Raw genomic sequence first — 7,919 nt, 5'->3', positions numbered from 1 at the left:
AGTTGGAACATAGAAGTCATTAGTAAGCAGAGGAAAATGAGAATTGCTAACTTTAACCAAGGCTATACAATGTATAGATATAAAGTGTGGTATCTAGAGTCAGATGGATTTTATCTCCAATATTTACTAGATATATGAACTTGGGCAAGTTACTTAACTTTCTGTTCCTTACTTTCCTCATTTACAAAATTAGGATGATAATATGTATCTATTAAATGTTAATGGAGAAAAATTTAAGATTTATAAAGTATCTCATACAAAGTAAATGTTTTAACTATTAATATAGCCTATGATCATACATCTAGTATTGTGTAATATCAATGCTAAAACAAGAATTCTGACTTCACAGCAACAGTCCTTAACTTCCTATGCCACAGTTTCTCGGATTGCAAAAAATCTTTCAGGATAGGCTAACAATATTGACTTTAATTCTGTTGGGAAAAAATGCAAAAACTGTCAAATATGCTGAGAAGGAAACAGGAATCATGAAAGTGACGTTTGGGAATAATTTTTCTTAAGTGGTGTCCTGGGTAGATTACAGGATGGAGAGATTGAAGGCAGACAGACTACAAAAGAAGTATTTTAATAATATAGAGTTTGAGGTAATGAGGATCTTCATTAGGTGATAGTTATTGCAAAGAAGGGACAAGACTGGCAAACACTGTGGCGCAAAAGAAAAAAAAAGTAGACAAGCCTGGAAGGGTGAGGTGGAAGAGATTATAGAGAAATAAAAAATGGTGTCAATGTTTTCAAATATCTGAGTACAGAACTGTGACCCATTCAATGAAAATAAGTTAGGAAGGGGGACTTTTGGGGGAAAATGTGGGAATGTATATGCTTTTTGTCCTGTAAACATCTTTCCAATACTCATGTTGTGAGTTACATATGTTATGTGTTCAAATTTTAATTGCGTGAGTTTGAGAAGAGCAAAGTACCTACCAGGCTGACCACTTACATAACTTAAAAGGTGGTGGAGGTGGGTAAAGAGTATATAAACAAACGTGCTTCTCTCTATATAAAATATCCACAATGGTTTATTAAAAAAAAAAAGCTAATACATTGCTTGGAGGGGAAATGAATAGTTAGTGCTGGGTATTTGAGAGTAATTTCACAAATTATGTTTTTTGATTTTCAAGCCATATTACTATATAAAACTGAATTAAAAAATATACCCCAAAGGCAGATGGAAATTTGAGTTTGGGACTGAACAGAAAAATGTGTGCTCCCAGATGCGGTAGTTGATCTCATGGAGAGGATACTAAAACCAAAAGAGTGAGTAAGATCATCAAGTGTGAGAATCATGAAAGAGACCAGCAGAAGACTATTAACGAAAACACTGACATATTTGGAACAATTAATTTATAAAAAGAAGCTCTGCCGGGATTGTATTGCATGTTTTATTGTATGTATATCTGTATTCTATAGTTATTGCTGTGAAATATTCCTTATCCTAGGTAGAACAGTTCTGATTACGTAGGATTATGGATCAAGCCTTTTTCACATAAGACAGAGACTTCTCTAAGAAACAAAATATAGGGGGGTGCCCATGCGGCTCAATCGGTGGGGTGTCTGACTCTTGATTTAGGCTCAAGCCATGATCTTGGGGTTATGAGATCGAGCCTTGTTTGGGGCTTTACGCTCAGTGAAGAGTCTGCTGGAGATTCTCTCTCTCCCTCTCCTTTTGCTCCTCCCCCTGCTCACATTCTCGCTTTCTAAATAAATAAACTAATTAATTAAATATTCTTTAAAAAATAAAATATAGGAACTAAATCAAAACCATCAAACATGTTTCTAATTGTCTCATCTGTGAACTCCTTCAATTTTTAAAGTAAACTATCGACACGTACGTATAAAAATACAAAATAAAAAGCTAAATGTAGAACTAAAATAATTTCCGCAAAATTAAGTCACCTTTGTAACTAAAACCTGACTAAGCAAAAGAACATTACCAGCACCCAAAAACCATATTTATGCCCTTCTGGTCGCAATCCCCACAAAGGTTACCACTATCATGGCCTCTATCACCAATTGATTGGTTTTGCCTGCTTTTTAATCTTTATATACTTGCTTTCATATTGTATATTTACTTTTGTATATGGATTCTTTATTTTTTGTGGTAAAATTTACCCTTTTAAGTATGCATTTGTAACTTCTCAGAAATACATACCTCATTGTAACTGTCACCAAAATAAGGATGTAGAACAATTTCATTGCCCCAAACTAATTCTCTGTGTCTCTTCATCCTTCCCCCACCTCATGTACCTGACAACTCTGGTCTGACCTTTGCTTCAGCTTTGCTTTAACAGAATTTCAAATAATATGAATTTGTTTAAGTTCCTATACTTAGTATAATGCACTAGAGTTTCTTCTATGATTTAACAAGTCTTAGTCATTTATTTCTTTTTTGGGATACATATAATTTATTTATGCATCCTGTAGTTGAGGTATATTTGGATACTCTTCAGACTTTGGCAATTATGAATAAAGTCACTGTAACTTTTCCATATAAGCTTTTTGGGGACACAAGTCTTAATTTAATTTGGGTAAATATATAAGAGTAAGATTGCTGGGTCACATGATAGGTGAATACTTAACTTTTAAAGAACTCCAAACTGCTTTCCAAAGTGTCTGTATCATTTTACTTTCTCAACAGCAATGTTTCAGAGTTGTGGTTGCTCTTCATTCTTGTCTGCATTTGATGTTGTCAGTTTTAAATTTTGTCATTCTAGTAAGTGTGTCATGGTATTTCATTGTGGTTTTAATTGCATTTCCCTGATGACTAATGATGTTGGGCATCTTTTTTTTTTTTTAAGATGTTGGGCATCTTTAAAAGTGCTTATTCGCCATCCATATACACCCTTTGATGAGACATTGCTGAAGATTTTTGTTTGTTTGTTTGTTTGTTTATTTATTTATTTATTTAGAGAAAGTGAGTGAGTGGGGGGTAGGGAGGTGCAGAGGGAGAAGGAGAGAAAGAATCCCAAGAAGTCTCCATGCCCAGTATGGAGCTAGATGTGGCGCTCAATCTCATGACTCTGAGGTCATGACCTGAGCCAAAATCAGGAGTCGGTCGTTTAACTGACTGAGCCACCCAGGCACCCCTTTTTGTCCATTGTTTATATCAGCATGTTTATTTTATTATTATTATTGTGTTTCAAGAGTCCTTTAAATATATTTGGATAAAAGTTCTATATCAAATACATAATTTCTAAATATTTTCTCTCAGTCAGTAGTTTGTCTTTGCATTCTCTACACAGTATCTTTAGCAGGGCAGAAGCTATTATATCTTCATAAAAAGAAATTTGTCAATTTTTTTCTGTGATATATTGTGCTTTTTATGTTATATCAACAAATATTAGGCTAATACAAGGTGACAAAGTTTTCTCCTGTGTTTTCTTCTAGACAATTAACAGGTTTTAGTTTTTATATATAGATCTAAAAAGTACTTTGAGTTAATTTTCAAATTTGATCCAACAGATAAATTGGATAAATGTGGTTGGCAATTGTTCCAAAACCATTTGTTAAGAAGATTAACATTTTTTTTGAACTGTACTTTCACCTAAATAAAAAATCAATTGCCCACCTACTAGTGGGGCTACTTATTCACACTTCACTTGTATTAATACTTTATATACTTTCGTGCACATATGTGCATACAGTCACATAAGTCACCTAGACTTTCTCCAAAGATGTACAAATGGCCAATAAGCACATGAAAAGATGCTCAACATCATTTATCATTTTGCATGCAAAACCAAAGTAAGGTACTACTTTACACCACCCCAAGATGGCTATAATCAAAAAGACTGTATCAAGTCCAAGTGAGGATAGGAAGAAATTGAAACCCTCATATACTGTTGGTAGGAATGTAAAATGGTTCAACGACTTTGGAAAAGTTTTGAGGTTTCTCAAAATGCTAATCATGGAGTTACCATATGACTTAGCAATTGCATTCTTAGGTATATATGTGAGTATGAAAACATGTCTTGTATACAAATCTGTATGCCTTTATTATAGTAGCATTACTCATGAGAGTCAACAAATGGAACTAATTCAAATGTCTGTCAATTGAAGGATAGATAAATGTAGTATATCCATAAAATCGAATATTATTCATTAATAAAAGGGAGTAAATTGCTGATATATGTTAAAACCTAAATGAACCTTGAAAACATTATACGAAGTGAAAACAATCCAGTCACAAAAGATTATGTACTGTATGATTCTATTTATATAAAATGTCCAGAATGAATAAATCCATAGACAGCAAGTAGATCAGTGGTTGCCAGGGGGAGGAAGGGTAGAATGAAGTGTGGATGCTAATGTGTAGGGAGAATTTGGGGGATGAAAAAACAACCTAAAATTAGATACTGGTGATGGCTGCCCAATTGTGTGACTACATAGTAAAAACTACTGACTTCTACACTTTAATGAATTTTATGGTTTGTGAATGATATCTCAATAAAGCTGTTATAAAATGTATTAACATTTGCAAAGATGATATACATTGAAAATCAATAGATTTCAATAATTTATTATTAATATTCTTTCAATCTCCAATATTTATCATGTAAGAAATATGCAAATTTCATCTCAGAAAATAAGAGATTATGGATTGCTCTTTATTCTCTCCCCTAGACATAAGCAAATAGTGGTTATTCAAGGACAGAATAGCTTGCTTGCTGATATGTACATTCTCTTTCATCTGTTTCAAGTCCTGAAGACCCCTCAGCTTTTGCCGACACATGAGTCTCCTTTGTGTCTTTGTCTCCTTACCACAGCGGTTCCTTCCATTGACTCTGGTACTGATGTCTCTACATAGAAGTCTCGGATTGAGTTTCCTTTCAATTGTGTCACTGGGCACAGTGGGACAGTTTTATTACTCAGAAACTAAAAGAATCTCAGGAGTGCAAGCCGGATCTTTGCTTTGCAAGTCTACAGCTTCCCATCCCTCATGTTGGGCCTTTGCTGAAAATCAGTTTCCTCCCCAAATTCCCAGTGGGTATGGTGTCAGGAATTTTTCTTTCTTTTTTCCTTATCTCACAGTATAAAATATCCTTTTCTTCACTCTGAGGTTTTATGATACTGTAGTTGGGAAAATGGCACAAGACTGCTCTTTTATATTTTCGTTTTTTAAACCTTTGTCTTTTTTATAGGCAATTTTCTGGATCTCGAAAAAAGTAAGACATCATATATAATCTTCGGTATCTTCTCTTCTTTTCTGATCCTGGACATAGGAAAAACCTTAATAGATTATTTGTTTATCTTCTCTACCATTCAACTATTAAGAGCTTAATAATATTTTTACTTCCTTTTTTTTTTGCCTTTATTCAACACATTTATTAGCACCCACTACTATGTAATGAGTTAGACAGGGGAAGATGGGAGGCAATCCCAGTTCTTTGGCCTCAAAAACCCATAATCTACTTGGAAGATATAAATAGCCAATTTCGATTTCAAATTAATGTGATACAGAAAGTACTATGGGAACATTGAGGGAGAGAGAACTAATTTTGCTTCAAGGAGTTAGAAAATCATGCCCATTAATTTGACAGTGAAGCTTAACTATAACATAACAGGAATTTGTTAAGAAAATAAGGCAGAAAGAAGCAGCATTCTAGGTAGTGAGGGGGGAAGAAACACAATGAGTATGAGAGATTAAGATAAAATTAAACCTCTTTATCAAAAAAAGGTATTTCTTTCCAAAACATTTAATTTTTGTCATGTTCTTTAGTAGAACTCTACATTTTATTTAACCTTTCAGTTTGAACCTTGCATATGACAGTTAAGAGTTTTGGATTTTATCTGAGGGGAATCACTGAAGAAGTGTGATCAGGAAAGTAAAATGATATTTGTAGTTTAGATTTTTACTGTATTGTGTGGTAATTGGGAAAGATTGGAGGAGATGAGAGGAGAAGCAAGAAGAGATATTTAGGAAGCTCTAAAAAAAGTTTTCAGATTAGAAACAATGGGGACCTGAACAAGAATAGAGGGGAGATAACAGACTGGAGAGGGATTTGAAATATAAAATATAAGGCTTTTTAACATATTGGTCATTTTATTTCGGATCACTACAAAGTAAGTCTCCTTCATGTAATCAAAATTAATCTTCTTAGCTCCTTAAATCAGATTTACAACATTGATTTTTTGAATCACTAAGGAAGATAGTGAATGTCCTGTATTTTCTACTTTATAAAATAGCTTGTATGTTTTGAAACATAGCCATTAGTCACTACTTATGAACAATGAAGATACCCAAGATTATGCATCAGATACCACCCACTACATGTGACACCATTAAATGTTGGAAGCCGAATTTAAACTCATCTGTTTTAAAAAAAATAAATTAAAAAAATAAACTCATTTGTTCGACTCACAATTTTATGTTCATTGGGTAGCCAAATGCACAAGTCACATAAACCGGAGCTAATATGGATGAAATGTGGGTGGAGTAGAAGATTTAGCCTGCTAAATCTTTCTCTATTTATCTGGAGGCTTTACGGAAATGTTAGGGCTCTGTTGGGGGCTACATTTCTAAATCATTAGTCTATACTTCTCTGTATTTTGTATATTACCTCACTGGCAAGAACATAAAGCAAGTAAAGTTACTTTAAGTAGATAAAGAATCATAATTTGAACATATTATATATTCAGTGAAACAGTTTTTAATTGCAGAACACTCATTTTAAACATTTTTTTCAGTGTTGATAATATGTGCTGGTTTTCTAAGGAATAAGGAACTGATTGTCAGTACATGTTAAGTGTCTATCTCCACCTGAAAATTGGTTCTAAATGCCAACATGATGTCTTATACAGTTTTATGTGTAATCAGTGCTGCGTAAATACTTGTTAATTAATTATTATAGTGCTTAATATAGTTTGTTGGGTACAGACATACTTGTGTTTAGTGTATGGTTTTTAAATCCTTACTGGATTCTTATTTCTCTCAGTTTGATAGCATTCTGTTTGGCACATGGACGAGTTTAGGAATGTAGCAGGCAGAATTTCAGATGACTCCCATAAGCATCACCTTCTAGAATTCACACCTTTGTGTAATTTCCTACCCTTGAGTTTGGACAGGGCATGTCATTTATTCTAATCAATGGACTATGGCAAGTTGATGAGACATAATTTCTGTGATTATGATATGTCACACAAGACTCCACCTTTACTAGCAGACTTCCTCCAGAAATTCTCCTTGCTGCACTAAGTTAAGTGGCAATGTAAAGGAAGCATACATAAGGAACTGTGGGCGGCCCCTGGGAAGTGAGGTTAATATCTAGAAGCTAAGGGCAGCCTGTAGCTGGCCACCACCAAGAAAGCAGCTTCTCAGTCCTACTGATGCAAGAAAATGAATTTTGCCAACAACCTAAGTGAGCTTGGAAGTAAATTCTTTCTCAGTCTAGTCTCAGGATGAGAACATAACCCAGCCAACTTTTTGATTTCAGCCTTGTGAGACTTGAGCAGAGGAGCCAACTAAGCCAGGACCCATCTCCTAACTCTTGGAAACTATGAAATTATAAAATTGAATTCTTTTAAACTGCTAGATTTGTGATAATTCGTTACAAAGCAATAGAAAACTAATGTGGGAAAAGTTGTTTTGATATCCTGAAGTTCCCCAGAGTAAATTAGTTCTTCCTTGCCTAGACAAGAGGAAGTTAGTGTCTTTGGAGGATATTATAAGGTGAAACAGCAGTGGTACAGAACAGAGCCATGGATGGTCTCAGGTGTTTAGAAGAGGCAAGTATAGGCATCTCATTTTTATGTGAACGGCTACAAGTAACTTACCATTCCCGCTTAAAATGTGTACTTGGAAGCCTCCACACTCTTATATATGAAATATGACATTGAGAACTAAACAACTGCTGCAGGAATAGTTACATTACAAGTTAGCTTTATATTTAAAACTAACATACTTT

The sequence above is a fragment of the Callorhinus ursinus genome, unplaced genomic scaffold (assembly GCF_003265705.2).
Source record: "Callorhinus ursinus isolate GAN/ISIS: 27379988/994484 unplaced genomic scaffold, GSC_fseal_2.0 scaffold1, whole genome shotgun sequence".
NCBI classification, from domain to species: Eukaryota; Metazoa; Chordata; class Mammalia; order Carnivora; family Otariidae; genus Callorhinus; species Callorhinus ursinus.
Note: the sequence above shows the minus strand (reverse complement) of the source record.